Below are 25,261 nucleotides of genomic sequence, written 5' to 3' on the forward strand. Positions count from 1 at the left end.
CCCTGGTCGAAAGGCCACCTGGTGGCATAGTGGTTAAGTTCATGTGCTGTGTTTCGGCAGCCTGGGGTTCATGGGTTCAGATCCCTGTCAGGGACCTAACACTGCTAGTCAAGCCATGCTGTGGTGGTTTCCCACATAAAGTAGGGGAAGATCAGCACAGATGTTAGCTCAGGGCCAATCTTCCTCACCAAAAAAAAAAAAAAAAAAAACCTTAGTTGAGAAAATTCATACAAAACTGCAAAATCAGCAATGTTTTTCAATGAATAGGCATTTCATTTATCAGTGCATCAACTAAATACATTTAAACACAGCCATATTATTTATTTGGTGGTTGGCAATGCTTGGTTTGCCCACATCTTTGTGAGCACCTTCCAGTAACAATGTTTGGGAACCACCAAGGTGGTGCTTTGGCATCAGATAGACTCAAGTTCAAATGTAACTGTCACTTTCAGTCTGTGCTTCTTAAACTCTGTTGGCCTCATACTTTTCATCTGTAAAATGGGCATAATAACCTTTTCTTAGCAAGGTTGCTATGAGGATTAGAAATAATGTAGGAACTATCATCAGCATGAAGCCTGCAGGTGTGTGGTCAGTAACTGCAGTATTGATTGTTAAAAGATAAGTTTCACTCTTAAGCAGTTTTGCTATATCTGCAATAATTAGAGCCAATTTTTATCCTTTCGTATTGGGCTCCAGATTCTCTGTCCTGTGGTCAGCCAGCTGAGCTACTTGTCCCTGGATTTTGTCTGCATAGACTCCCCAGCTGCACCAGCCCCAGCCTCTGCTCCTCTCTCCCAGGTTCTGCCTCCGTGAATCTTCCCTTCATTTCCCCAAGTCCTCTCTCATTCTGTGCTAAAAGGAACCATCCTTTCCAATATCACACACTCTCCTCTTTACTCGGTCTCCCAGTCTTCCTCTATCTGTCTCTTTTCCTCTATACGTTTCAGTATCTTAAGTTATGTCATTATCTATTCACCATCGACTCTCTCTCCATCTTCCTGGTCTCTCCAATTTCCTGTTCAAATTGACACCAACCCATCATACTTTTATTTTAGCTCAAGGGAAAAAACTAGCATTATAACCCACATATAAATAAAAGAATGGCCAACTCATCATGTCATTGGATGTAGTCAGTCGTTGTCTTATTTCCTTCTTTTAAATCTCTCTCAACTTCTAACACTTACTCCTGCATGCTGGCTCCTTTCGAAGTGTGCGCTTGGATAACTCATCCCATAATTTAACCAGGTCTACCCGACAGCTTACACTCTGTCTGCCTCTCTCACACACAACATTCTGGAAGCATCGCTTACCATCAACACTGCCTCCCTCTTTTGAGAGGCCCCAAAATCACTGAGATAACATTTTTAGTCTGGTCCCCTTTTCTCTTAACATAGGTTGACCCTTGAACTTCCCACTTAGAAAGAAACAGATCTCGGCTCACTTAGAACAGAACAGCCGTCTCCAGGCTTGTCCAGTAGACATTGTCTCCACACTGTGGGCCCCAGCCTCCCCAACACTTCTGCTCCCGTCACATGTGGCCTGTGCTCTGAGACAGGGTTGTCTTACTTCGAGTCTGTAGTCCGGTCTATAGATTAATCGACACACCCCTTCATCTATCACCATTCATCTATTTGATTTCCTTTCTTTCCTATCTTACCTACACTTCTGCTCCCCAGAAAATTCTTTCCAGGATTTGACCACCAATCCCTCCCAATTCCCACGGGTTCCCTAAGCAATCAAGTCGGTTTGCAGCGTTTGTTTCTGTGAACTTGCCTGTTAAGTATCTACTTTCTCTCCCTTGCACCTTTTGCTCCCCTGTCCACCTTCTGCCTTGTAATTCAGCAGACCCAAGTGTGATTTCTAGCATGGACGACTAAGCATGTGAATTTGGACAATGATTTGTGTAAAAGGAAAGTGTAGATGATCTCAGACATCTGTCCCCTCTCTGACATTTATTGAGGATCTAATATGTGCATATTCCTTTAAAGATTGTATTTTTAATTTCCTCCAGTCTCCTAAGAGGTAGACCAATAATACTCAGAGAGGTTGGATATCTGTCCTAGGGTCACACAGCTCAGAACTGGTAGAGCAGAGACTTAAGCCTAACTCTGGTTATAAATTTCCTGTCTTTCCATTAGTCATCTTCCAAGGGCAAGATAGGACCCAGGAGAAAGAATCTGAGCTGCTGGGAAAGCTACTTTTCTTTATTTATAGCTTCTCTAACTAGAGTGTTATCTACTCAAAGCTTGGAGTATTACGGGAGGCTTCAGAAAAATAACTCATCTGTGAAAGAAAAATAAAATAATCTGGTAAAAGTCATTGTTTTCCAGAATCTAGACTCCCGAGAGGAAAAGTCTTTGCTTACAAGATAGCTTTCTGCACGTTCCCATGGTAAGTTGAGCCCCAGCGGTTCTTCTATGAAATGCCTACTTAACGTGGTTAGAAATACATGCCAAGAAATTAACCTTTGAAGGATGTCAGGACTCAATTGAAAATGAGCACAAGAACACAGGGGATCCACCATTTTCTGCCTGATAATCCTCATTCTTCTTTCAAACATGAAGTCAAACATGATTGATTCTGAGAAGCCTCTCTTTATTTCACCCCCTCCTGGTTGGGTTGGCGGTTTCCCCTCTGTGCTGCCATACTACCCTGTGCAGGACGCTGTGGCAGACCCTGTTAGAATTGCTGCTCACCGACTCACCCTTCTCCCACTCTGCTCTGTGAGCGCTTTGATGGAAGAGCCTGGATTTTATCTCTGAGTTATCAGTGCCTAGCACAGGTCCTGATGCAGAATGAGTGTTCGTTTGTATTGTGTGTATGTCAAAGGGTGTGTGTGTGGGGGGGGGGCATTTGGAGAGGTGGAAGAGGAGAGGAAAGGAGAAGAGAGAAAGAGGGAAAATGGAGAAGGAAAGAGAGGAGACAAAAGAGAGAAAAAAGAGGTGAAAATAGACGGATCCAGTGGAACCACTATGAGATGGATCTGGATCCATGTTCCATTAGTTACCCACATGTTTCCCTAATAAGGGGGGCAGTGATGGTGCTTTAAATCCTTAAGTATGAGCTTCAACTCACATGCTATATCCCATAGCTCTTAAAATATCTGAGTATGCCCCTTTCTCCAGTGATGGATACCCAGATAAATGACTATAGGGTTTGAGGGCAAGTCTGGGGAAATCACAGTGGATAGCCTCATCATGGTATTACAGGTCCTACTTCTTGTGCCTCAGACTCTTCTTCGCTTGATAATACTGAGCCTGAAAACTGGTTCAAATCTGGAGACTGGGCAAAGGGATCATGCGTTCATCGGGGTAGCTGGTCTGAGCCTTCTCATTCATTCTTGATTGCTTTCCTTTATGTATACTAAGCAGTCCTCTTGTTGGTTGCCAATATATCTTGTTCCGTTTGCCTTGTCCAAAGAGCCATGCAGTTCAGCCTCCTCCTGTTTGCTATTTCAACCTTGCTGCCTAATAGGGCAAGTCTGAGCACTTTGCATCTGACAGTTAAGTGCTATTCTGGTGACCTCTACCCTCTTGCCACTAGGAAGCCTGGTTCTGTCACAGCATCTTCTAACAACAGCCTCAGCTGATGTCCACTTTTATCCCCTTGCTAAAAAAAATGTCCTCCAGGCCTCCCTCCAAAGGAACACGGTCAGCCATTGGATTTTTCAGTCTTATATAACAGCTCCATTATAGCATCTCCACTTTTATGAGCCCTTTGATCCCTTCCTTCAGAGTCTTCTAAGGGTATTTTTAGTATATCTATGTAATTTAATGAAGGCTGTCACTTTTTCAAAAATTCCATGAGTCAGCAGATAGCATATATTACAGCCATTTCCCAGGACCCTTGCCAGGACGTTAATCCTGCCTGAGGGGCGGTGGCTCCCTATCAGCAAACTCTCCCCTATTCAGCTTTATGTTCCAACCACCCTTGATCTCCCACCTGCTAGATTCACTCCTGGGCACGCTCTCCCAGTGCCTGCTCGTGCATGTTAGCTAGTTCTTGCAGCAGCTTTGATGTATAATATCTCTTTTCTGTTAGCAGCCTTAGCTCTTCCTTAGTTTATGTGGAGATTTAACCTAATTTAAATCTGGTGGAAGAAAAAGAAATGGAGGCATATCCTGAGGAAGACAAGCCTTGTCTTATAAGGCTCGTCCCTTATCTGAGCTTTCTGTGTGTTCCTAAAGTAAGAGGGGGCGGCATGTCTTCAACATGAGATTGTGTCATTTCTGCAGGTTAAGAGAGTTCAGAGGCATCGGGGTGTTCAAGGTTCTCAACTGTATCTGTTCAGGAATTCATCATACCAAGACTAAGGGTCCCACGCGTTCCCTATCAGGGCCCCATCTTTGAAATAGGAGACTTGTTCGGCTGAATGAACCTTCTTCGAAATTCTGTTACTTTTGTAATTAAATTCTATGTCTGCTCTATGCTTTGTCCATCCTCTGACTACAGAGAGTGAAGGTCTCCTTAAATGTTACCAAAGAGGCTGCTGACTCACACTGTGCTTTAAAGAGAGCTGAGCCTGTCCTTGTCTCCCCTCGACAAGGGCACTTCACAAAAGCTACCAAGTTCGATAGAGTCCTTACAGTTACTATTTTCTTTGAATGTTTCAAACACTAGTCCACCAGAGCGAAAAATCTTAACTGCATTTGTTATATCATTCTAATCATTCTAGGGTCTGTTTAAACTGCTAGTGGTAGAGTTCCTATTGACATTTCACCAGCAAGTGGTCCACCTCCAGACTGCCTTCATTTGTGTCTGCTTTCGGGACCACTTCCAATACCAGTTGATTTGGAGTGGGTTCCTTAGAAACAGAGACTAAGACAGGAATTGCTGAGGAAGTGATTTATGTGAGAGTCCTCTCTGGAAAGGAAGACTGAAGGAAGCAGAATAAGTCAAGGGAAGAAAGCCAATCAAGGATGTGGTCTCAGCTGGAGACTAGTTCAGCCTGGTCCCATGGGACCTCTGATGAAAGAACTGCTCCATAGAGTTGGACTCATGTTGAGACAAATGGAACGGCTTTTTGCATCTCTCTCTCAGTCAGCCTTTCTCTGGAGGAGAGTAGATTGTAAAACCTCCTGCAGGAGGTGGCTCCTGTTCAGTCAGAACCATTCTCTGAAGAAAGAGCAGTTGTAAGCCCATAGCAGCCAACTCTCACATAGCTGGGGAGTGCTTGCAGTGACTTGGTAGAAGGGATGCTGAATAGGGGTACCAACACCTTCCGCTTCCACAACTTCCAAAAAGTCACCTAAGAGAAGACAGATGTTTTTGATGTCTGGTGAGAGACAGAGCTCATACACAAATCGAATTGGCTTGAGTAACTAGACATAAGATTCCAACATCAAGCAAATTTCAAAGGAGCTGTAGATAAATTATTTAACTGCTTATGTGTGTAGAGTTAGAGCCCTGATCAATCTTCATAAAATTAGAACAGTTCTTCTGTCCTCAGCGCAGCTGCTAACATCCTGTTCTAAAATAATGAATAGGAGGTAAAAGCGAAAGTTTAAGAAAAAGTTTAGTCCTCTCTCCCTTAGTTCTAGAGAAGAGAAGTCTTTATGTAGTGATGAAGAAAAGAAAACAGATCTAAAACTTGGTCATTTCTCAAAGAATGGTATCTGGGGCTAATGACGTGCAAGAAAATGCCCGGAATCTAGGGAAATGAAGAAAGCATTTGTATACATGGGTGACTTTGTGGAAAACTCTGTTTTAAACTGTGCAATGCACTGCCGAGAACAAGAGAATATAAATTTGAGAGAAAAGGCAGTGAAAAAGTTGTTTCACCAAGACCAGACTGTCTCAGCACACTGAGAACAATGACCAGGAGATAGGGGATTATCTCTCCTACAAATATAGCTATCTGGCTATGGCAAAGAAAGATCAGTAATGTCAAAAACAGTTGTGATAACACTGGGAAGAATTTAAAACACTTCACAGGTATAAAATGTTAAGGTGATTATTGTTTTATGTTAAATCCGACAATGTGTATACCAGTCTAGGAACTCTAAGGCCCAGATAACAGTAGCCCACCACCAAAGAAATGTGAAGCATACAGTTCAATAAACGCAACAAAATAACCCCAATCCAGCCCAACTTCTTCATCAGATTGAATGAACCCCTCAAATTTACAACTGGACCAAAGAAGAGGTTTTTCCATTTCCAGGTGTAAATACTATTTACCTAAACTCAACTGTTCTACATGCAATGTACAGCATTTAATTTATAACTTATGAGACATCCACACACAAAACAGGAAAAACAACCCATTTTTCAAGAGAAAAAGCAATGGACCTAAACCCAGAGCAGATCCTCATATTAGAACTATCAATGAAGGACTTTAGAACAATTATGATCGATAGGGGAGTTCTGCAGACTGGCTGGCTAGTTAAACAAGCATAATTTGTGGAAGTTATAATTTTAAAAAGTGTTTATACAGTGCCAGCCCCATGGCCAAGTGGTTAAGTTTGAGTGGTCTGCTTTGGCTGCCCACGGTTCACCAGTTCAGATCCTGGGCACAGACCTACACACTGTTCATCAAACCATGCTGTAGCAGCATCCCACATAGAAGAACTAGAATGACCTACAACTCGGATATACAACTAGGTACTGGGGCTTTGGGGAGAAAACAAAGAGAGGAAGATTAGCAACAGATGTTAGCTCAGGGCCAATCTTCCTCACCAAAACCCCCCCAAAAAACAAAACAGAAACACTTATAGTCTGGAAATCATGTTAAAGGCATTTAGCAAATGAAGAAACATTTATTCAAGAAAAATCTACTAAAATTTGATAAGAACAGCAAGAGTGTGTGGCACTTGAATCATGACCCACTCTCAGCTCAGTGTGATGGAAACTCAACTCCAGGCAGGTATAGCCAAGAATGAGCTCCCTTTCCACTGATCTCTAAGTTAAGTGCTATGATATCTTCCCAAATGGGGGAGGTTGTCAGCATTTCTCTTCCCTCCTCCCCTGCAACTACCTATTGCAGAAGATAATTTCCAAGAGAGTACAGACAAGGGGTCTGGGACTTCGTACTTCTACTTAGTTTTCATTCATAGAGCAGAGGCTCCACCTTAGGAGCAGCGCAATGAGAATACTAGGACCCCAATAACCCACCCTCTCTCAAGCTCACTCATAGGGTAGAGGTTCCACACCAGGAGAGGTAAGCCCAGAAGTTCAAAGGCTACTGCTACTGTCCAGCACCTGGCAACGAAAGCAAGGGCATCACTGAAAGAGAATTGCACCACTGTCCCCACCCCTGGCTCCAGGGTCATGGCTCAGATAATTTGCTCATGGGAGAGCCAACTCTGAAGGAACTGATTTATTTGAAACAGAATGTGAGGAAGTTCAAGCCAAAGGGCACTCTGAAAATCAATGGAGGTTTTGGTGGTAAGCAAAGGAGGAGGCTGGTAATTTCATGACGGATACAAGGCAAACCATAAGCCAGCTAGTTTAACATAGTGAACCAGAGAAAGAGAGAGCTAGGAAATGCCTTCCTGGGGTCAGAATAACACTCAAACTCTGACCTCAAAAACTACCTCTGTAAAGGCAAACTTAATTGGATCAGGAAGTGAGCAATTTATGCCCCAGAACATTGTCAAAAACAATAGAACAATGATCCAGCAATGAGTGGAGCCTAACCACTGAGTGTGATCAGGGAAAGAGACAATCAAAGAGAGCCCTGGTAAAACCACTGCCACTTTAGGGTGAATGTGTACTAAGACTGTGGCCTCTGAGGACTGACACCAGAGGTGAACACTGACAGGGAAATTGGCTTCACTAAGATAGTCCAGTCCAACAAAAATTGACTTCACCAAAACAGTCCACTAAGCAAATCAGCAAGCAAACTACAATAACAAGCCCTTGGGATGAAGTACCAGTATCAGAGCGTTACCATATAACATCTAAAATGTCAACTTTTCAATGAAAAATTACAAGACATGAAAAGGAACAAGAAAGTATGACCTATGCAAAAGAGGACAAGCACACAACAGAAACTGCCTGTGAGAGGGAGCAGACTTCACATTTAACAGCCGTGGACTTCAAAGTAGCCACTGTAAATATGTGCAAAGAACCAAAGGAAACAATGATTAAAGAAGTAAAGAAAGGTATGATGGCAATGTTCCTCCACATCAAGAACGTCAACAGAGATTAAAATTATAAGAAGGAACAAATGGAAATTCCAGAGTTGAAAGTATAATGAGTAAAATAAAAATTCAGTAGAGGAGCTCAACAGTTGATTTTTAATTGAGAGAAGAATGAATTAGTAAACTTGAAGATAGATCAATAGGAATTACACAGTCCAAAGAACAGAGAGAGAAAAATCAACAAAGAAAAATGAACAGGGCCTCAGAGAAATATGAGACTCCGTTAATGCAGCAACATACATGTAACAGGAACACCAGGAGAATAGGAGAGATACAAAGGAGCGTAAAAAATATTCAAAGAAGTGATGGTTGAAAACTTTCCAAATTTGACGAAAAACATTAATTTACACTAAGAAGGTCAGTAAATTCCAAGGAGTACAAATGCAGATCCACTCACAAACACACAGCAAATAGTAAATATTGAAATTGGTGAAAGACAAAGAAAAGATCTTTAAAGCAGCAGGAGAAAAATGACTTCTCATGTACAAGGGGACCTTAATAAATGAGCAGCCGATGTCTCATGGAAACAATTAAGACTAGAAGACAGTGGGATGATATCTTCAAGATAATGAAAGAAAAAACATGATCAATCAAGAATTACATATCCAGAAGAACTAAAGTTCAAAAATGACGGCAAAAGAAAGACATTCCCAGATAAACTAAAACAGGTAATTTGCTGCTAGCAGATCCTCCTTACAAGAAATACTAAAGGAAGTTCTTCTTACTAGAAGCAAATGATTCCAGACAGTAATTAGCATCCACACATGCACACACACACGCAAAGTGTTAATGATTGTACAGAATTACAAAGGTAATTTACAAAGGTAATTCTGTAATTATAAAAGACAGTATAAATGCATATTTATTCTCCTGCCTTCCATTAACTGATTTAAAAAACAACTGTATAAAACAGTAAGTATATAATTGAACTGTTGAGTGGATAACATATGTGTAATATGTTTGCTAATAATAGCACAAATGATGTGGGTAGGTACACATTGGAGTAACGAAGTGACACCAAGTGGCAACTGGAATCTGAGAAACGAATGAAGAGAACAAGAAAGGGTAAATAAGGTTAATATAAGAAATGCTATAAATATATACTTGCTCTCATTTCTTCTCCCAGCTTCTTTAAAAATTATAAAGTAATAATTGTAACAATAGTTATAACTATATTGATGTCATATGTATAATATGTATAATAATAGCACAAAAGGGAATAAATGAATAGAGCTATGCAGGATTAATATCTAACTGGCATCGTTGGTATAAATCTGAAGTCAATTCTGAGTTAAGATGCATATGGTAAGCCCTAGAGCATCCACTAAAACAAATTACTTAAAAAAGTGAAAAAATCAATAAAAGTTTCAAAATGTTATACTAGAAAATATTCACTTAATGCAAAAGTAATATGATTAATATTATAATCATATAATAACCATATATGAGATTATATTATAATATAATCATATAATATAATCATAATAATATGGTTAATATATTAAGTGATGCAATGGAAAAGGTAGACGACATGCATAAACAAGGAAGAATTTCAACAGAGAGATAAAAACTATAAGAGAGAATCAAATGAAAATGTTACAAATAAAAAGATCTTGTGTGAAGCGTGAAGAATTCCTTTCATGGGCTCATCGGTAGACTCAACACAGAAGAAAGGATTAACAAGCTTGAAAACAGGCCATAGAATATCTTGCGGTTCATGTTTACTAATTTTTCTACAATCTAATTATTTGGGCCATAGTATTTTATATTCCCATCAGAAATAGATGAAAGCTCTTATTCTCCAGCATTCACCTCAAGACTTAGTATTCCTAGCATTTCACTGTTTTCTAATCTGAGGGATACACTATGGTTGCTGGCAAAGTAAATTTTGACAAATTATTTAACCTACTTTCTCGTCTGTTAAATGAACATAATGCTACTTACCTCACAGCTTATTGCCAGGATTGAATAAAAATATATAGAAATTACTAAGTACTACTAAGTACCTACGATAAATACTTGTGCCCTTCCCTCTACATGCTTACAAAGCGTTAGCAAAGTTTCTTACAGGCAGTAAGTATCTAACATATAAAAATTAATTAAATAACATAAGAGTTATATTCAATGTCTTTACTGAAAAAAATGTGCTAATGTTCATGGAACAAAATAACAAAGATGTTAAGAGCAAACTTTGGAGTCAGATGAACCTGAGTCAAAATATAGTTCTGTTCAGTTTTGAGAATTATTATCAATATTAATAAAACATGAAAGATATTTCAATTAGGCATAAAGAAAACAAATGTTTATGGTGGCTATCCAGAAGGTATAGAAGTTTTAATTACATATGATTCCTTTCTTATTCCTTATCTCCTAATAAGGAACATTAGGACAACAGAAAAAATTTAATATTATAATTTGTATCATATACACCCATATCTATACATCATTAAGTACGGATATAGAGTAATACCTATAGAAAATTATACAGAAAAAATGAATGTCTTGTCAGAGATAGGTAACAGATACTATCTGGGTAAGCATTTAACTTTCACCAAGGAGCTTTTCCAGAAGAGAGGCTATTAAAAATTTTCTTGGTTGGAAATAACATTCTCTCTAGTTTGGTTTTTGTTTTTATTATGAGTATATAACTAAGAACACAGAGTAAATGTTAACAGAGATCAATGTTTAAATTAAGTAAAAATTGCAACACATTCGATCTGACATCTCTTAAAGTATACATAAGGCTTACTTTCTAGTGTGGTAATTATATGTGAATAAGGAGTTCAAATAAAGGTCTTTAACTGGTATTTCTTTTTTAGGTATCTGTATTGATTATGTTTGTGCTCAGCTGTGAGGAGCAGAGAGAAAAAATAGAGCAAGAAGCTACTGAGGTATACAGTATTGGGGGGAGGGTGTGAGGCATCTTATTCCAGTTTTCTAGAGGAGACACCTGCAGCTTGGGAAATTAGAGTCCCCAGTGACAGACAGAGCTGTGTCCCAGCCTCCAGGGTGAGGATGGAGTAGGCTCTCTGGTTGAGAATAAACTTGGCTTGCCTGGCAGGGGCAAAGTGATGGTGTCATGCACTGAATGTGTCCCCTCAAAATTCACATGTTGATGACCTAGTTCCCAGTGTGGCTATATTTGGAGATGGGGCCTTTAAGGAAGTAATTAGGGTTAAAAGTGAGGTTTGATCCTGATTAGATAAGATTAGTATCCTTATAAGAAGAGGCACCAGAGCTCTCTCTCTCTCTCTCTCTCTCCCTTTCTCTCTCTCTCTCTGTCTCCACACACACGCAGTGAGGAAAGGCCACGTGATGACATAGAGAGGAGATGGCTGTCTAGAAGTCACGACGAGAGCCCTCATTGACTAGTCACAAGCTTTCTTTTGGACTTCTCAGCCTCTAGAACTGTCAGAAATAAATTTCTGTTGTTTAAACCATCCAGTCTATGGGGTATTGTGATGGCAGCCCAAGTAGACTTATATAATAGTAACCTTCCTTCATTTGGAATCAAAGTCCAAACAGAAAACCTGGGCTTCGGTACAAGAGATGTTTAATGGCCCTTCATTGCCCCTTAACCTGGAACTCTCCTTCTCCTCTGATATCCTAGATCATTCAGGGATGCAGTTTGGACATTGGTCACTGGGTGATGACAGGTAGAAGGACCAAAGAAACTGTAGAGGATGGCAGTGAGGCTCTCTTCTCCGTCCTCCTAATTTGCCTCCACCAGCCCAGGAACAACTAAGGCCATACAAAGCTTTTGTGCAAATTGAAAAAAAAGCATGCTGTCTGGGATAGTGAATTAGAAAAATGATATTCCTCGAGTGAGAAGAGACGTCCTGAAGTGAGCTTGGAAAGTGGAGGTAACTTTGTGTCAGCCTTCAACGCTCTCCAGCCAATGCAGTCACAGCAGTCTCACTGCTTGGCTGGCAGAGCATGGGCTTGATTTAAGACCCTCTTCACCACCTCAGCTCCCGACCATATGCAGTGCCAACAACTCAGTCATACATGATGGTCTTACCTCTCCTCACGAGGCAGGAAGTCATCCTCACACATTACCCTTTGAACCCTAAGTAACCCCATCAACACACTGCTGGGCAGCTCAGTTTCCCCACCCACTTCATGGTGGGCAGGATGTGTTGAGTGATATCGTCTAAATAAACTCCTTCCTTCAAAGCCCTTCTTTCAACACTATGACCCAAAACAGGAAAGACTGGCTCATTCTTGGATGTTAGGTGTTTTCTTGCTTCCCTCCTTTCCAACGGGACTCAGTTACTCAAGTACCTGTTCTTAATTAGCCCAGGCTCATGGTTTCCCTAAACAATCAGTTTGGGGAGAGCAGAACAAACTTTTAGACATTCTCATTTGGGGCCAATTAAGTTTCAGAATTTTTTAAAGATTTTGTTTAATGGGAAAACTTGAAATCTCACCAATCAGAGGCTTCTCAGTAACAAAGCTACCTTCTCCAAAGGCCCCAAGCCTATCTTTCCAGAAGATGTCTCAAATTCTAAGCAGATAATTCCTTTTCCCCTTTATCCCAGTCTCTGAACAGGATTCTCTTAGCCATTTGGAGACAAAATTAGCCCCCATCCTCCTAATGGAGACACCACAATTGACCTCTAAAACATGCACGATATCCAAAAAACCTGCTGTCGGTCTGAGTCAAAGCCCTAACTTCACCAAAAATCCTCTACAAAGCCTGATTTCTCCTTCACTCATCTTACAGAGGCTCTTGCTCCTAATCTGTGGACTCTCCAGAACACCGTGGAGAGGTTCAACACCTACATGCGACTCCACTCTCTGGTATTGTCTCAGGTTTCCTCTCTTCTGAACACATGTGCATCTGAATGCATTCAAGCAAGATTCTTTTGGCCTTTTATGTATGGCATGTCATTTATTACCAGCTGGGCACTTCAAAGTAGGGAGAGCATAAGGACAGCCTAATGTAGGCAGTTAAATTTACAACCTGGAACAACTGACAAAATGTAAATTGGAAATCTGCTTGGTGCTGGAGTGAGACAGGAAATGTGAGAGTTACAAAACATTCATCTGGATTTTGGATTTCATTTTATGTATACCTGTTAAATCTAAGAATGTCAGTTGGTGCAGAAGGATATAAATTGGAATTAAACTTCCTTCCAATTCCTCAAATTGCCCAAACCCAACCAGACTGCCGTATAATCTTAGAGGAATTTCCTAAGCATGTATCTGCATATTTTTTTAAAGAAAATGCTGTAAATCTCATTTATGACCTTTTATCTCTCATTTAACAATATATAAACGACCTTCCTGTATCAACACATATTGCTGCACTTCTTTTTTCTTGCATAGATTCCATTACATGGATGTCCTGTTCTTTATTAGCTTGTCCTGTATTTATCCATTTTTGTTGTTCTTTTAATTTTTATTGTGAAAAATGATGCTAGAAATAGTCTCAGACTTTTATAGGTCATTATGCGTTTATATTTCTGGAATAAATCTCTAGAGCTGTAATTTCTAGGTTAAAAGGTACATATCTTGAAGCTATTGCTTTTTTTGATATCAAGTTATACTCCAAAGATTTTGGATTGATTTGCATAACCACTAAGACTGTATTATAGGAGACCTCTTGATTTTCTGATCCACTACGAACTAACAGTATAATCAAAATTTTATTTTAATTTAAATTGAAGAGAACAAAAATAAGATATCTTAAAGAGAAATCAGTTGAAAAACCTGATGAAAGGGAAAATCTTTTCAGAGATAAAATTACCAAAACTGGCTCAAAAGGAATTCAAACAGTTGAATATATCTAAGTATGTTAAATAAATTGAATTCATAATTAAAAACCTTACCATACAGAAAATTACAGGTTCAGATGGCTTTACTGGTATAATCTATCAAATATTTAAGGATGAAATAATACCAGTCCTACACAAAATCTTCTAGAAAATTGAGGAGAAGAGAATACTGCCCAATTCATCTTATAAGGCTAGAATTATCTTGAAACCAAGACATCACCAGAAAATAAGTCTAAAAACAAATATTACTCATGAATACTGATACAAAAGTCCTCAACAAAATATTAGAAAATCAAATGCAGCAATATCTAAAGAGAATAATATACCATAAAAAGTGATGATTTTGTTTCAGAAGTAAAAGATTGGTTTAACATTAGGAGATTAACCAACATAATTCACGATGTTGACAAAGAGAAAAACCACATAATCATTTCAATAGGAGGAGAAAAGGCATTTGACAAAAATCAACATCCACTGATTAAAAACTCTGAGCAAATTAGAAATGAAAGAGATTTTCCTCAAACTGACAAACAGCATCTAACAAAAAACCTAGTGCTAACGTGAAACTTTATGATGAAAGTTTCAACAATTTCCCTATAACATGGAGAACAAAGCAAGTATTTCTGTTCTTACCACTTCTATTCAACATTGTTCTGGAAGTTCTAGCCAATGTAATAAATCAGGAAAATGAAATTAAAAGCATACCATTAGAAAATAAAGAAATAAAATAATTTACTCACAGATGACATAATCCTATAGCTAGAAAATCTTAAGAAGCCCACAAAAAAGCTACTAGCACTAATGAGTGATTATCAAGGTCACTGGATAAAAGTTCAATATACAAAAATCAATTGCATTGCTATACACTAGCAATGAACCTTGGAAATGGACAAAATAACATTATTTACAATAAGGTCCAAAAACATGACAAAAAAGAAATATAATGAACAAACCATGTTCAAGACCTATACATGTAAAACTATAAAACATTGCTGAGACAAATTAAAGAAGAGATAAACAGATGAAGAAATATGCTATTTTCAGGAATCAGAAGACTCAGTTTTGTTAGAATGCCAGTTCTCTCCAAATTAGTCTATAGATTCAATACAATTTCAGTCAAAATCTCAGGAGGCTTTTTTTTTCCTGGACATTGAAAAGTTGACTCTAAGATTTATTTGCAAATATGAAGGACCTAAAATAGCCAAAACAATTTTGAGAAACAAGTACAAAGTGGGGGACTCACAATACCTTATTTAAAGACTTATTAAAAGCTACAGGAATCAAGACAGCATGTTATTGACATAGTATCATATAGATCAAGGGACATATAGACCAAAAAAATAGAATAAAGGATTCAGACGCAGACCCAATTATACATCTTCAATTGATTTTAACCTCACTAAATGTTGGTGAAGAAGGGCAGCAGCTGGAACTCTCACACATTGCTGGTAGGAATGTACAGTGGTATAAGCAGCAACAGTTAAATACACACTTACCATACAAACCTGCAATTCCACCTTAGATATTTTCTCAAGGTAAATGAAGACATATATCCACCAGACGTGTTTATGACTGTTGATAGCAGCTTTATTCACAATAAATGGCAAACCACCACCTATTGACAATCAATAGGTGAATGGATAATTAAAAATTGTGGTATATCTAGGCAGTGGAATACAACTCTGCAATAAAAAGGAATGAACTACTGATGGATACATCATCTTGGGTAAGACTCTACAAGGCTATATTAAGCAAAAGAATCCAGACATACCATCAATTCTTTATTTCTCCATTGATAAACTCAAGAGGACCAGCCCCAGTGGCCTAATGGTTAAGTTTGGCACACTCCACTTCAGCAGCCTGGATTCAGTTCTCAGATGCAGACCTACACTCCTGGTCAGTGACCATGCTGTGGTGGCAGCCACATACAAAATAGAGGAAGATTTGACACAAATGTTGGCTCAAGGAGAATCTTCCTCAAGCAAAAGGAGGAGGCTTGGCGTTGGACATTAGCTCAGGGCAAATCTTCCTCAGAAAATAAACAAACAAACAAACAAATAAAAAACAACACTAAGAAATGAGAAATCTACTCTATAGTAACAAAAAACAGCCTGAGACTAGGGTTGGGGATGACATTGACTTGAAAAGGGCACAAAGAAACCTTTTGAGTGATGAACACGTTTTATGATTTGGTTGTGGTAGTGATTAGATGAGTGAAATTTGTTAAACTCATTGAAACCTACACTTAAAATGCTGCATTTGTTGTATAAAAGTTAATTTTAAAAAGCTTAAAAGATTTTTAAAAATAAATTCAAAATAGATAACAGAGGATATAGCTGACCATTAGGGACTTGATGGGGCGAGGAATGAGGTAAGGTCAAGTGATGGCTAAGGTGACATTGGGGTGAATCAAGAGGCTATTAGAATAAGTGGGTGAGTAGGATGTGGTTATGGAGTGGGTGTAGGGATGGGGGGAGTTGAAAACAACATAAGAGGAGAGGGCTTAAGTAACCCTAATGGATGTGACAATGTCACATCCGTTACAACTCGGCCATGTAACTCCAAGACCTTTCCCCAGACAGATGTATCTTTTGCCAAGTTCTACCAAAATGTTCTTGAGCAACATTCTGCAAACATGTCTTAAGGGAATAGAAATTTCTCTTTGTAAAAAGGAACATAGATGTCTCCTACCAGTAGATCTTAAGACATTGAGAGCACAATTTTAAAGTGCACATCTTTGGTGAAAGTGAGAGGATCTCAAGATAGTGTAAGATCATGGATAAACCATTGACATTGCAAGCAGGAACCTGAATGCGAATTCCTTTTCATACCCATTAGCTATGTTACATTCAGTGTGATTCTTCATCCCTCTAGCTTTGATTTTCTCACTTGAAATATCTGGGCATTGATGTACATGATGTCTAATTTTTTCTTTCATCTCTACATTGCTCAAAGAGAAGGAGTGAGGAGGAGAAATGGAGCTGGTCCTAGAGTTGTCTTAAAGGTGCACTGAGCCTCTCAGCTTCCCACTGAGGCTCTCCACTCACGACCTTTTGTCATAGAACAATCTTTTTGTCAGACTGAACTCTTTCCAGGCAACATTATAGGTCACCCAGACCCAGTACTTAAACTTATTCTAGACTACTGGAATTTACAGGTGGGTAAAACTGGTGAATGTCCAAACTCCAACTTGGCCAAAGCTCAAGGCCATTCCATGTCTATGTTTGAGTTTCCCCCACAAGCACATGGGGACACAGGCAAGAGGAGAAGTCATCAAGGCCCAGAGAAAGAAAAATTCATTTTGATGATCTAGTGGAATAGACAGGGTTATTGCCCCAAGGGTCAAGGCCCTATCCGCACAGGAGGGAACAAGACAGGATAACCCTTACCTGCCTGCCAGCAAAGCCTCTTAACTCATCTTCATGTCTGCCCTTGCCTCCCTCTTTTTTTTTTTAATTTGAGTTCATAATAATTTACATCATTGTGAAATATCAGTTGTACGTTATTTCTTGTCTGTCACCATATAGGTGCTCCCCTTCAATCCCTGTACCCACTTCCCTTCCCTTGGTAACTACTGAACTGTTTTCTTTGCATATGTGCTTGTTTATATTCCACATATGAGTGAAATCATCTGGTGTTTGTCTTTCTCAGTCTGGCTTATTTTGCTAAGCATAATTCCCTCCAGGTCTTTCCATGTTATTGCAAATGGGATGAATTTGTCTTTTTTTATGGCTGGGTATTCCATTGTATATATATATATACTGCATCTTCTTTATCCAATCATCAGTCAATGGGCACTTGGATTGTTTCCATGTCACAGCTATTGTGAATAGTGCTGCAATGAACATAGGGGTGCATATGTTACTTTGGATTGTTGATTTCAAATTGTTTGAGTAGATACCCAGTAGTGGATAGCTGGGTCATATGGTAGTTCTATTTTTAGTTTTTTGAGGAATCTCCATACTGTTTTCCATAGTGGCTGCACCAGTTTGCATTCTCACCAGCAGTGTATGAGGGTTCCCTTCTCTCCACACCCTCTCCAACATTTATTATTTTTAGTCTTAGTTATTATAGCCATTTTCACAGGCATAAGATGGTATCAGTGTAGTTTTGATTTGCATTTCCCTGATGATTAGTGATGTTGAACATCTTTTCATGTGTTTATTGGCCATCTGTATATCTTCTTTGGAAAAATGTCTGTTCATATCCTCTGCCCATTTTTTGATTGGGCTGTTTGTTTTTCGTTGTTCAGCTGTGTGAGTTCCTTATGTATTATGTATATTAACCTCTTGTTGGATATATGATAGCAATATTTTCTCCCAATTGATAGGTTGTCTTTTGTTTCTTTTTTTAAAGATTTTATTTTTTTCCTTTTTCTCTCCAAAGCCCCTCAGTATATAGCTGTATATTTTTAGTTATGGGTCCTTCTAATTGTGGCATGTGGGATGCTGCCTCAGCATGGCTTGATGAGTGGTGCCATGTCCGCACCCAGGATCCTAACCAGCAAAACCCTGGGCCACCAAAGCAGAGCTCACGAAACCAATCACTTGGCCATAGGCCCGGGCCCTGTCTTTTGGTTTTGATCCTAGTTTCTTTTGCCTTGCAGAAGCTCATTAGTCTCATGAACTCTCATTTGTTTATTTTTTCTTCTGTTGTTTCCCTTGTCTGAGAAGACATGGTATTTGAAAAGATCCTCGTAAGTTTGACGTCAAAGAGTGTACTACCTGTATTATCTTCCAGGAGTTTTATGGTTTCAGGGCTTGTCTTCAAGTCTTTGAGTTAATTTTTGTGTATGGCATGAGATAATGGTCTACTTTCATTCTTTTGCATGTGGCTGTCCAGTTTTCCCGACATCATTTATTGAAGAGACTGTCTTTTTTCCATTGTATGTTCTTGGCTCCTTTGTTGAAGATTAGCTGTCCATATATGTATGGTTTTATTTCTGGGCATTCAATTCTGTTCCATTGATCTGTGTGTCTGTGTTTGTACCAGTACCATGCCATTTTGATCACTATGGCTTTGTCAGGGATATTTTGATGTCAGGGATTGTGATGCCTCCAGCTTTGTTCTTTTTTCTCAGTATTGCTTTAGCAATTCAGGGTCTTTGGTTGCCCTATATGAATTTTAGGATTCTTTGCTCTATTTCCGTGAAGAATGTCATTGGGATTCTGATTGGGATTTCATTGAAGCTGTAGATTGCTTTGGGTAGTATGGGCATTTTAACTGCTTATTCTTCCATTCCACGTGCATGGAATCTCTTTCCATCTCTTTATGTCATTATCTATTTCTTTCAATAATGTCTTACAATTTTCATTGTATAAGCCCTTCACCTGACTAGTTAAATTTATTCCTAGGTACTTTATTCGTTTTTGGTATTGTAAATGGAATTGTATTCTTGAGTTCTCTTTCTGTAAGTTCGTTATTAGAGTACAGAAATGCAACTGATTTTTGTAAGTTGACTTTGTACCCCACAACTTTAATGTAGTTGTTAATTATTTCTAATAGTTTTCTGATGGATTCTTTAGAATTTTCTATCTAAAGATCATGTCATCTGCAAACAGGGAGAATTTCACTTCTTCACTCCGTATTTGGATTCCCTTTATTCCTTTCTCTTGCCTGATTGCCAAGACCAAAAACTCCAGTACTTTGTTGGATAAGAGTGGTGAGAGTGGGCACCTTTGTCTTATTCCTATTCTCAGAGGGATGGTGTTCAGTTTTTGCCCATTGAGTATGATGTTGGCTGTGGGTTTGTCATATATGACCTTTATTATGTTGAGGTAATTTCCTTCTATCCCCATTTTGTTAAGAATTTTTATTATAAATGGCTATTGGATCTTGTCAAATGCTTTCTCTGCATCTATTGAAATGATGATGTGGTTTTTATTCCTCATTTTGTTAATGTGGTGTATCACATTGATTTGCAGATGTTGAATCATCCCTGTGTCCCTGGTATTAATCCGACTTGATCAAGATGTACGATCTTTTTGATGTATTGCTGTATTTGAGTTGCCAATATTTTGTTGAGGATTTTTGCATCTATGTTCATCAGCGATATTGGCCTGTAGCTTTCCTTTTTTGTGTTGTCCTTGTCAGGCTTTGTTATCAGCGTGATGTTGGCCTCTTAGAATGTGCTAGGAAGCGTTCTATCATCCCTAACTTTTTGGAATAGCTTGAGAAGGATAGGTGTTAAATCCTCTCTGGAAGTTTGGTAGAACTTCTCAGGGAATCCATCTGGTCCTGGGCTTTTATTCTTTGGGAAGATTTTGATTGCTGTTTCAATCTCTTTCCTTGTGATTGGTCTATTCAGATTCTCTATTTTTTCTTGATTCAGCTTTGGGAGGTTGTAAGAATCTAAGAGTTTATCCATTTCCTCTAGGTTGTCTATTCTGTTGCTATATAGTTCTTCGTAGTATTCTCTTATAATCCATTGTATTTATGTGATATCCATTATCATTCCTCCTCTTTCATTTCTAATTTTATTTATCTCAGCTTTTTCTTTTTGTAAGTCTGGCTAGGAGTTTGTTAATTTTATTTATCTTCTCAAAGAACCAGCTCCTTGTTTCACTGATCCTTTCTAGTGCCTTTTTTGTTTCAATAGCAATAATTTATGCTCTGGTTTTTATTATTTCTCTCCTTTTACTGACTTTGAGCTTTGTTTGTTAGTCTTTTTTCTAATTCAATTAGGTGTATTTTGAGATTGCTTATTTGTTTTTTTTTCTTGTTTGTTAAAGTCTACCTGTATTGCGATGAATTTCCCTCTTAATATGGCTTTTGCTGCATCCCATATGAGTTGGTATGGTATGTTTTCATTTTCATTTGTCTCCAGATATTTTTTTGATTTTTAATTTCTTCAACCATCCATTGCTCATTCAACAGTATGTTGTCTAGTCTCCACATCTTTATCCTTTTCTCAGCTCTTTTCTTGTAATTAATTTCTAGTTTTATAGCATTGTGATCAGAAAAGATGCTTGTTGTTGTTTCAATCTTCTTAACTTTATTGAAGCTTGCCTTGTTTCCCAGCATATGATCTGTCCTTGAGAATGTTGTGTGTGCACTTGAGAAGAATGTGTATTCTTCTGTTTTTGGATGGAGTGTTCTATACATGTCTATTAAGCCCATCTGATCTAGCTTTTCATTAATTCTACTGTTTCCTTGTTGGTTTTCTGCCTGGATAATCTATCCATTGATGTGAGTGGAGTGTTGAGGTCCCCTACTATTATTGTGTTATTATTAATGTCTTCTTTTAGGTTTGCTAATAGTTGCTTTATGTAATTTGGTGCTCCTGTGTTGGTTGCATAGATATTTATAAGTGTTGTTTCTTCTTGGTGAAATGTCCTTTTGATCATTAAACTCCCTTAGCTTATGTTTGTCTGGGAAAGTTTTTATTTCTCCATTATATCTGTAGGATATTTTCACTGAATAGAGTATTCTTGGCTGAAAGTTTTTGTCCTTCAATGATTTGAATATGTCATTCCAGCCTCTCCTAGCCTGTAAGTTTTCTGCAGAGAAATCTGCTGAAAGCCTGATGCGGATTCCTCCATAGGTTATTTTCTTCTGCCTTCCTGCCCCTTGTACTCTTTCTTTATGATTCAGTTTTGACAGTTTTACTACTATATGCCTTACAGTAGGTCTTTTCACATTGACATATTTAGGAGATCTGCTAGCCTCTTCCACATGGATTTCCTTCCCTAGGTTTGGGAAATTCTCTGATATCATTTCTTTGAACAAGCTTTCTACTCCATTCTCCTTCTCTTCTCCTTCTTTAATATCTATAATTCTTATGTTGCATTTCCTAATTGAGTCAGATATTTCTCGGTGACTTTCTTCATTTCTTTTTAGTCTTAGTTCTCTCTTCCTCTGTCTGGAGCATTTCAACATGTCTATCTTCTATTATGTTGATATGCTCCTCTATAGTGTCTGCTCAAGTGTTCAGGGAATCCATATTTTGTTTTATTTCTTCCATTGTGTCTTTCATCTCTAATATTTCTGCTTGATTCTTCTTTATAGTTTCAATCTCTTTTGTGAAGTAGTTCCTGAACTCATTGAATTGTTTCTCTACATTCTCTTTTAACTCATTGATTTTTTTGATGATAGCTGTTTTGAATTCTTTGTCATTTAGATTACATATTTCTGCATCCTCAGGACTGATTTCTGGATACTTGTCATTTTCTTTCTGTTCTGGAGATCTAATACAGTGTTTGATGTTGCTAGAGGGTCTGTCTTTTTTGCATCCTGGCATTATTAGGTTGCAGTTACCACCTATCGCCACTGGGTGGGGATCAAGAGCTCCATTTTCTGAGCCTTCCGCCTTCAGCAGAAATCCTAGGGGCTGGAGCCACGCTGAGCAGGTGGGGGAAGAGGCGTTTTCTCCTGTGTATTCTTGGGGCTTTCTCCCTCTGCTCTCCTGGGGTGTTGACTTGATGAGGTCACTCCTCTCCCCCCATGAAAGCTTTCACTCTGGTAGACAGCTTCCCTCTAGGCTGCAGGGGCCCTAGGATTCCTTGAAGTTCCTGTGGACAACTGTCTCCTCCACTGATCCTTCTCTCTCCAAGGCCTCCCACGGTCCTGATCTCAGTCTTTAGGGGAGGGAGTGAATATTTCTCTTACCCTATTCCAGCTCCTCCTAGAGGGACTCCAGCCTCTCCACGTTCCATCTGCGTGGTTCTCTCTGATGTTTTTTTGTGTTGAGTTTGGATGTCCTCTCTTGGAGTATCTATTTTTTTCATTGTATATTGGAGGGGGAAGATTTCTGAGAGACCTCACTCTGCCATGATGCTGACGTCACTCCTTGCTTCCCTCTTTCTACTCAATTCTCCCTGTAGCACACTGAGTCATCTTTTAAGACACAGATTGGATCAGGTCTCTCCTCTGATTAAAACCTTCTCACTGCCCTTTATCAAAGCCCCAAGTCCTGTAAGGCCCTTCATGATTTCTACAAATGCTTTTCTTTAATGTCATCTTGTGTTTCTGGTTCTTCACCCTGTGCTGTCCAGAAATGCTAATGACTAATTGACTAATAAGTCAAGTTCTTTAAGGGGCTTTAGCACATGCTTCTCCATCTCTTAGAGTGCTCCTCCCATTTCCCACCCAGCTTGACCTAGTTAATGCCAGATATCAGTTGAAGATCACTGTCTTGTAGAGGCTTTCCCCAACCTCCTCAGACATGTTCAGTTTCCTTGTCAGGTGTACTGCAAATACCCTTGTAGTAGAAGCTGTGTGCCTTGTCCAGATCCCCCTTCAGGACCCAGGTGCCCACTTCTCCAGCCCACAGCTATCTCCAGAAATTGCCCTTAGTCAAAGAGAAATACCTCCTCAAGATTAGAGTCCTCCCCCTAAGGCAGCCCATACTCAATGGCCTGATGATGCAGAAGGGTAAATGCCTAGCTCCTGTGTTTTAATCAGGGGCACAATTCAGGACACCCCTCAAGAGCCATCCTAGCTTAGAGCTCCCTTTGGGATCAGTTGCCTGTAGGATTGAAGCCTCTGTTGCAACTTCCATACAGCTCAGCTTCACCCTCTGCCCAAACAACTTCTCCCTCACAACTTACAGGAACTGTTCCAAAGATCACTCCTAGACTTAAGAAAATCTCACGGTTTCTTTTTTGAAATGATTCGCTATTGTAGACAGGGTTTTATTACATATGGTAATAGCAGTCTTCATCAAATATACTCTATCAGGGAAGGAACCCTGTCCATTATGTTCACTGCTATATTTTCAGCCCATTGTGTGAAAAATAGCTGCTATTCAAAAAATAGTCCTGTTAAATCTTCTGTTCTTTAACTTTGAATAGGGTTGAGTTCTTCTCCTATTTTTAAAAGCCATTTATATTTACCTTTTGTGAACTTACCAATTTATAAGAGAAGAACATGAATGTTGGTGGGTTAACAAGGGTGAGCAAGACGGAGAGCAAGAGGCCTGGGTGGTGACAGGTAGAAGAACTAAAGAAACTGTAGTGGAGGGCAATGAGGGACTCTTCTCCATCCTCCTAATTTGCCTCCACCGGCCCAAGAACAACTTAGGCCATACAAAGCCTTTGTTGAAAAGGCATCTTCTCTGGGTTAGTGAATTACAAAAATGGTATCCACCGAGTGAGAACAGACCTCATGTCATGAGCCTGGAAAACAGAGATAGATTTGTGTCAGCCTTCAGCTCTCTCCAGCCAATGCAGCCCCATCAGTTCTCATTGATTGGCTGGCAGAGCATGGGCTTGATTTAAGGCCCTACTCATCACCTCAGCTCCTGCCCATATTCAGTGCCAACAACTCAACCACACGTGCTGGTCTTGCCTCTCCTCACCAGGAAGGAAGGCATCCTCACACAACACCCTTTGAACTGTAAGTAATCCCATCAACCCAGTGCTGGGCAGCTCAATTTCCCAACTCACTTCAGGGCTGCCAGGATGTGCTGAGTGTTATCATTTAAGTAAATTCCTTCCTTCAAAGCCCTTTCTGCAACACTATGAAATTCTTACAATTCCATTGTCAAACATCCATGCCCTGGAATTACTGAGGACTTGGAGTTAAGAGGGTAGCCTCTTGTTTTTTAACTCTGCCCACAGAAGAGATCTATGGAAAGGTACTGAGACACTTGTTTTTGGGAGACAAAGGCTTAACAGGTGTTATGAGACCTGAAGTCTGGGTCTGGGAGGAATCTCAACAGAAATTGTTGCTGTAAGCAGCTGGAACACACTGGATGCCCTCTCTCGATTTAGTCATTCAATTCTTATTTGTATTTATCCCATACACACAACCAAGAGAAGAGGTTTCAGCAACACACTGAACTTTATCAAAAGGGACTGTTTGTGCATTTTTATTCCCAAATATTTCCATGTTCTTTATATCACAAATGTTTGCTGAATGAGAAGCATTCTAATTCCTATATCATCACTCTAGATTGCTTCTGTGGCAAAATGTACAGACGCTACATTACCTTTGCACTTGCAATGGGAACAGGGTGACAAGACAGACAACCAGAGAAAAGGAGAATCCTTGGGTATTTAAAATGCATATGTCTATCTTGTCAAGAAATTGCACAAATATATAGGAAAAGAGGGGGAAACAGTTGATGAAAAAATAAAATGAGCATCTGTCCCTTGTACCATGATTATGCCCCCTACCTCATCTCACCTCCTTCTCCATTTCCTTCCTCCTCCATGGAATGCATTTTCTGAAATAGATTACAAACAAATTAATTGAGTTAATAGAAAAATATATACGTTCCTTCTTCCAGTTTCTCCTGCATTACAAGGTTATGCTTCTTTGAATTCAACAGCGGAAGTAAGCAGAAACTAAAGCTATAAGGTTCTAATGGGCAGAGAATGGGTTTCATTTCTCCCTGCC

Source organism: Equus quagga, chromosome 8 (genome assembly GCF_021613505.1).
Source record: "Equus quagga isolate Etosha38 chromosome 8, UCLA_HA_Equagga_1.0, whole genome shotgun sequence".
NCBI lineage: Eukaryota > Metazoa > Chordata > Mammalia > Perissodactyla > Equidae > Equus > Equus quagga.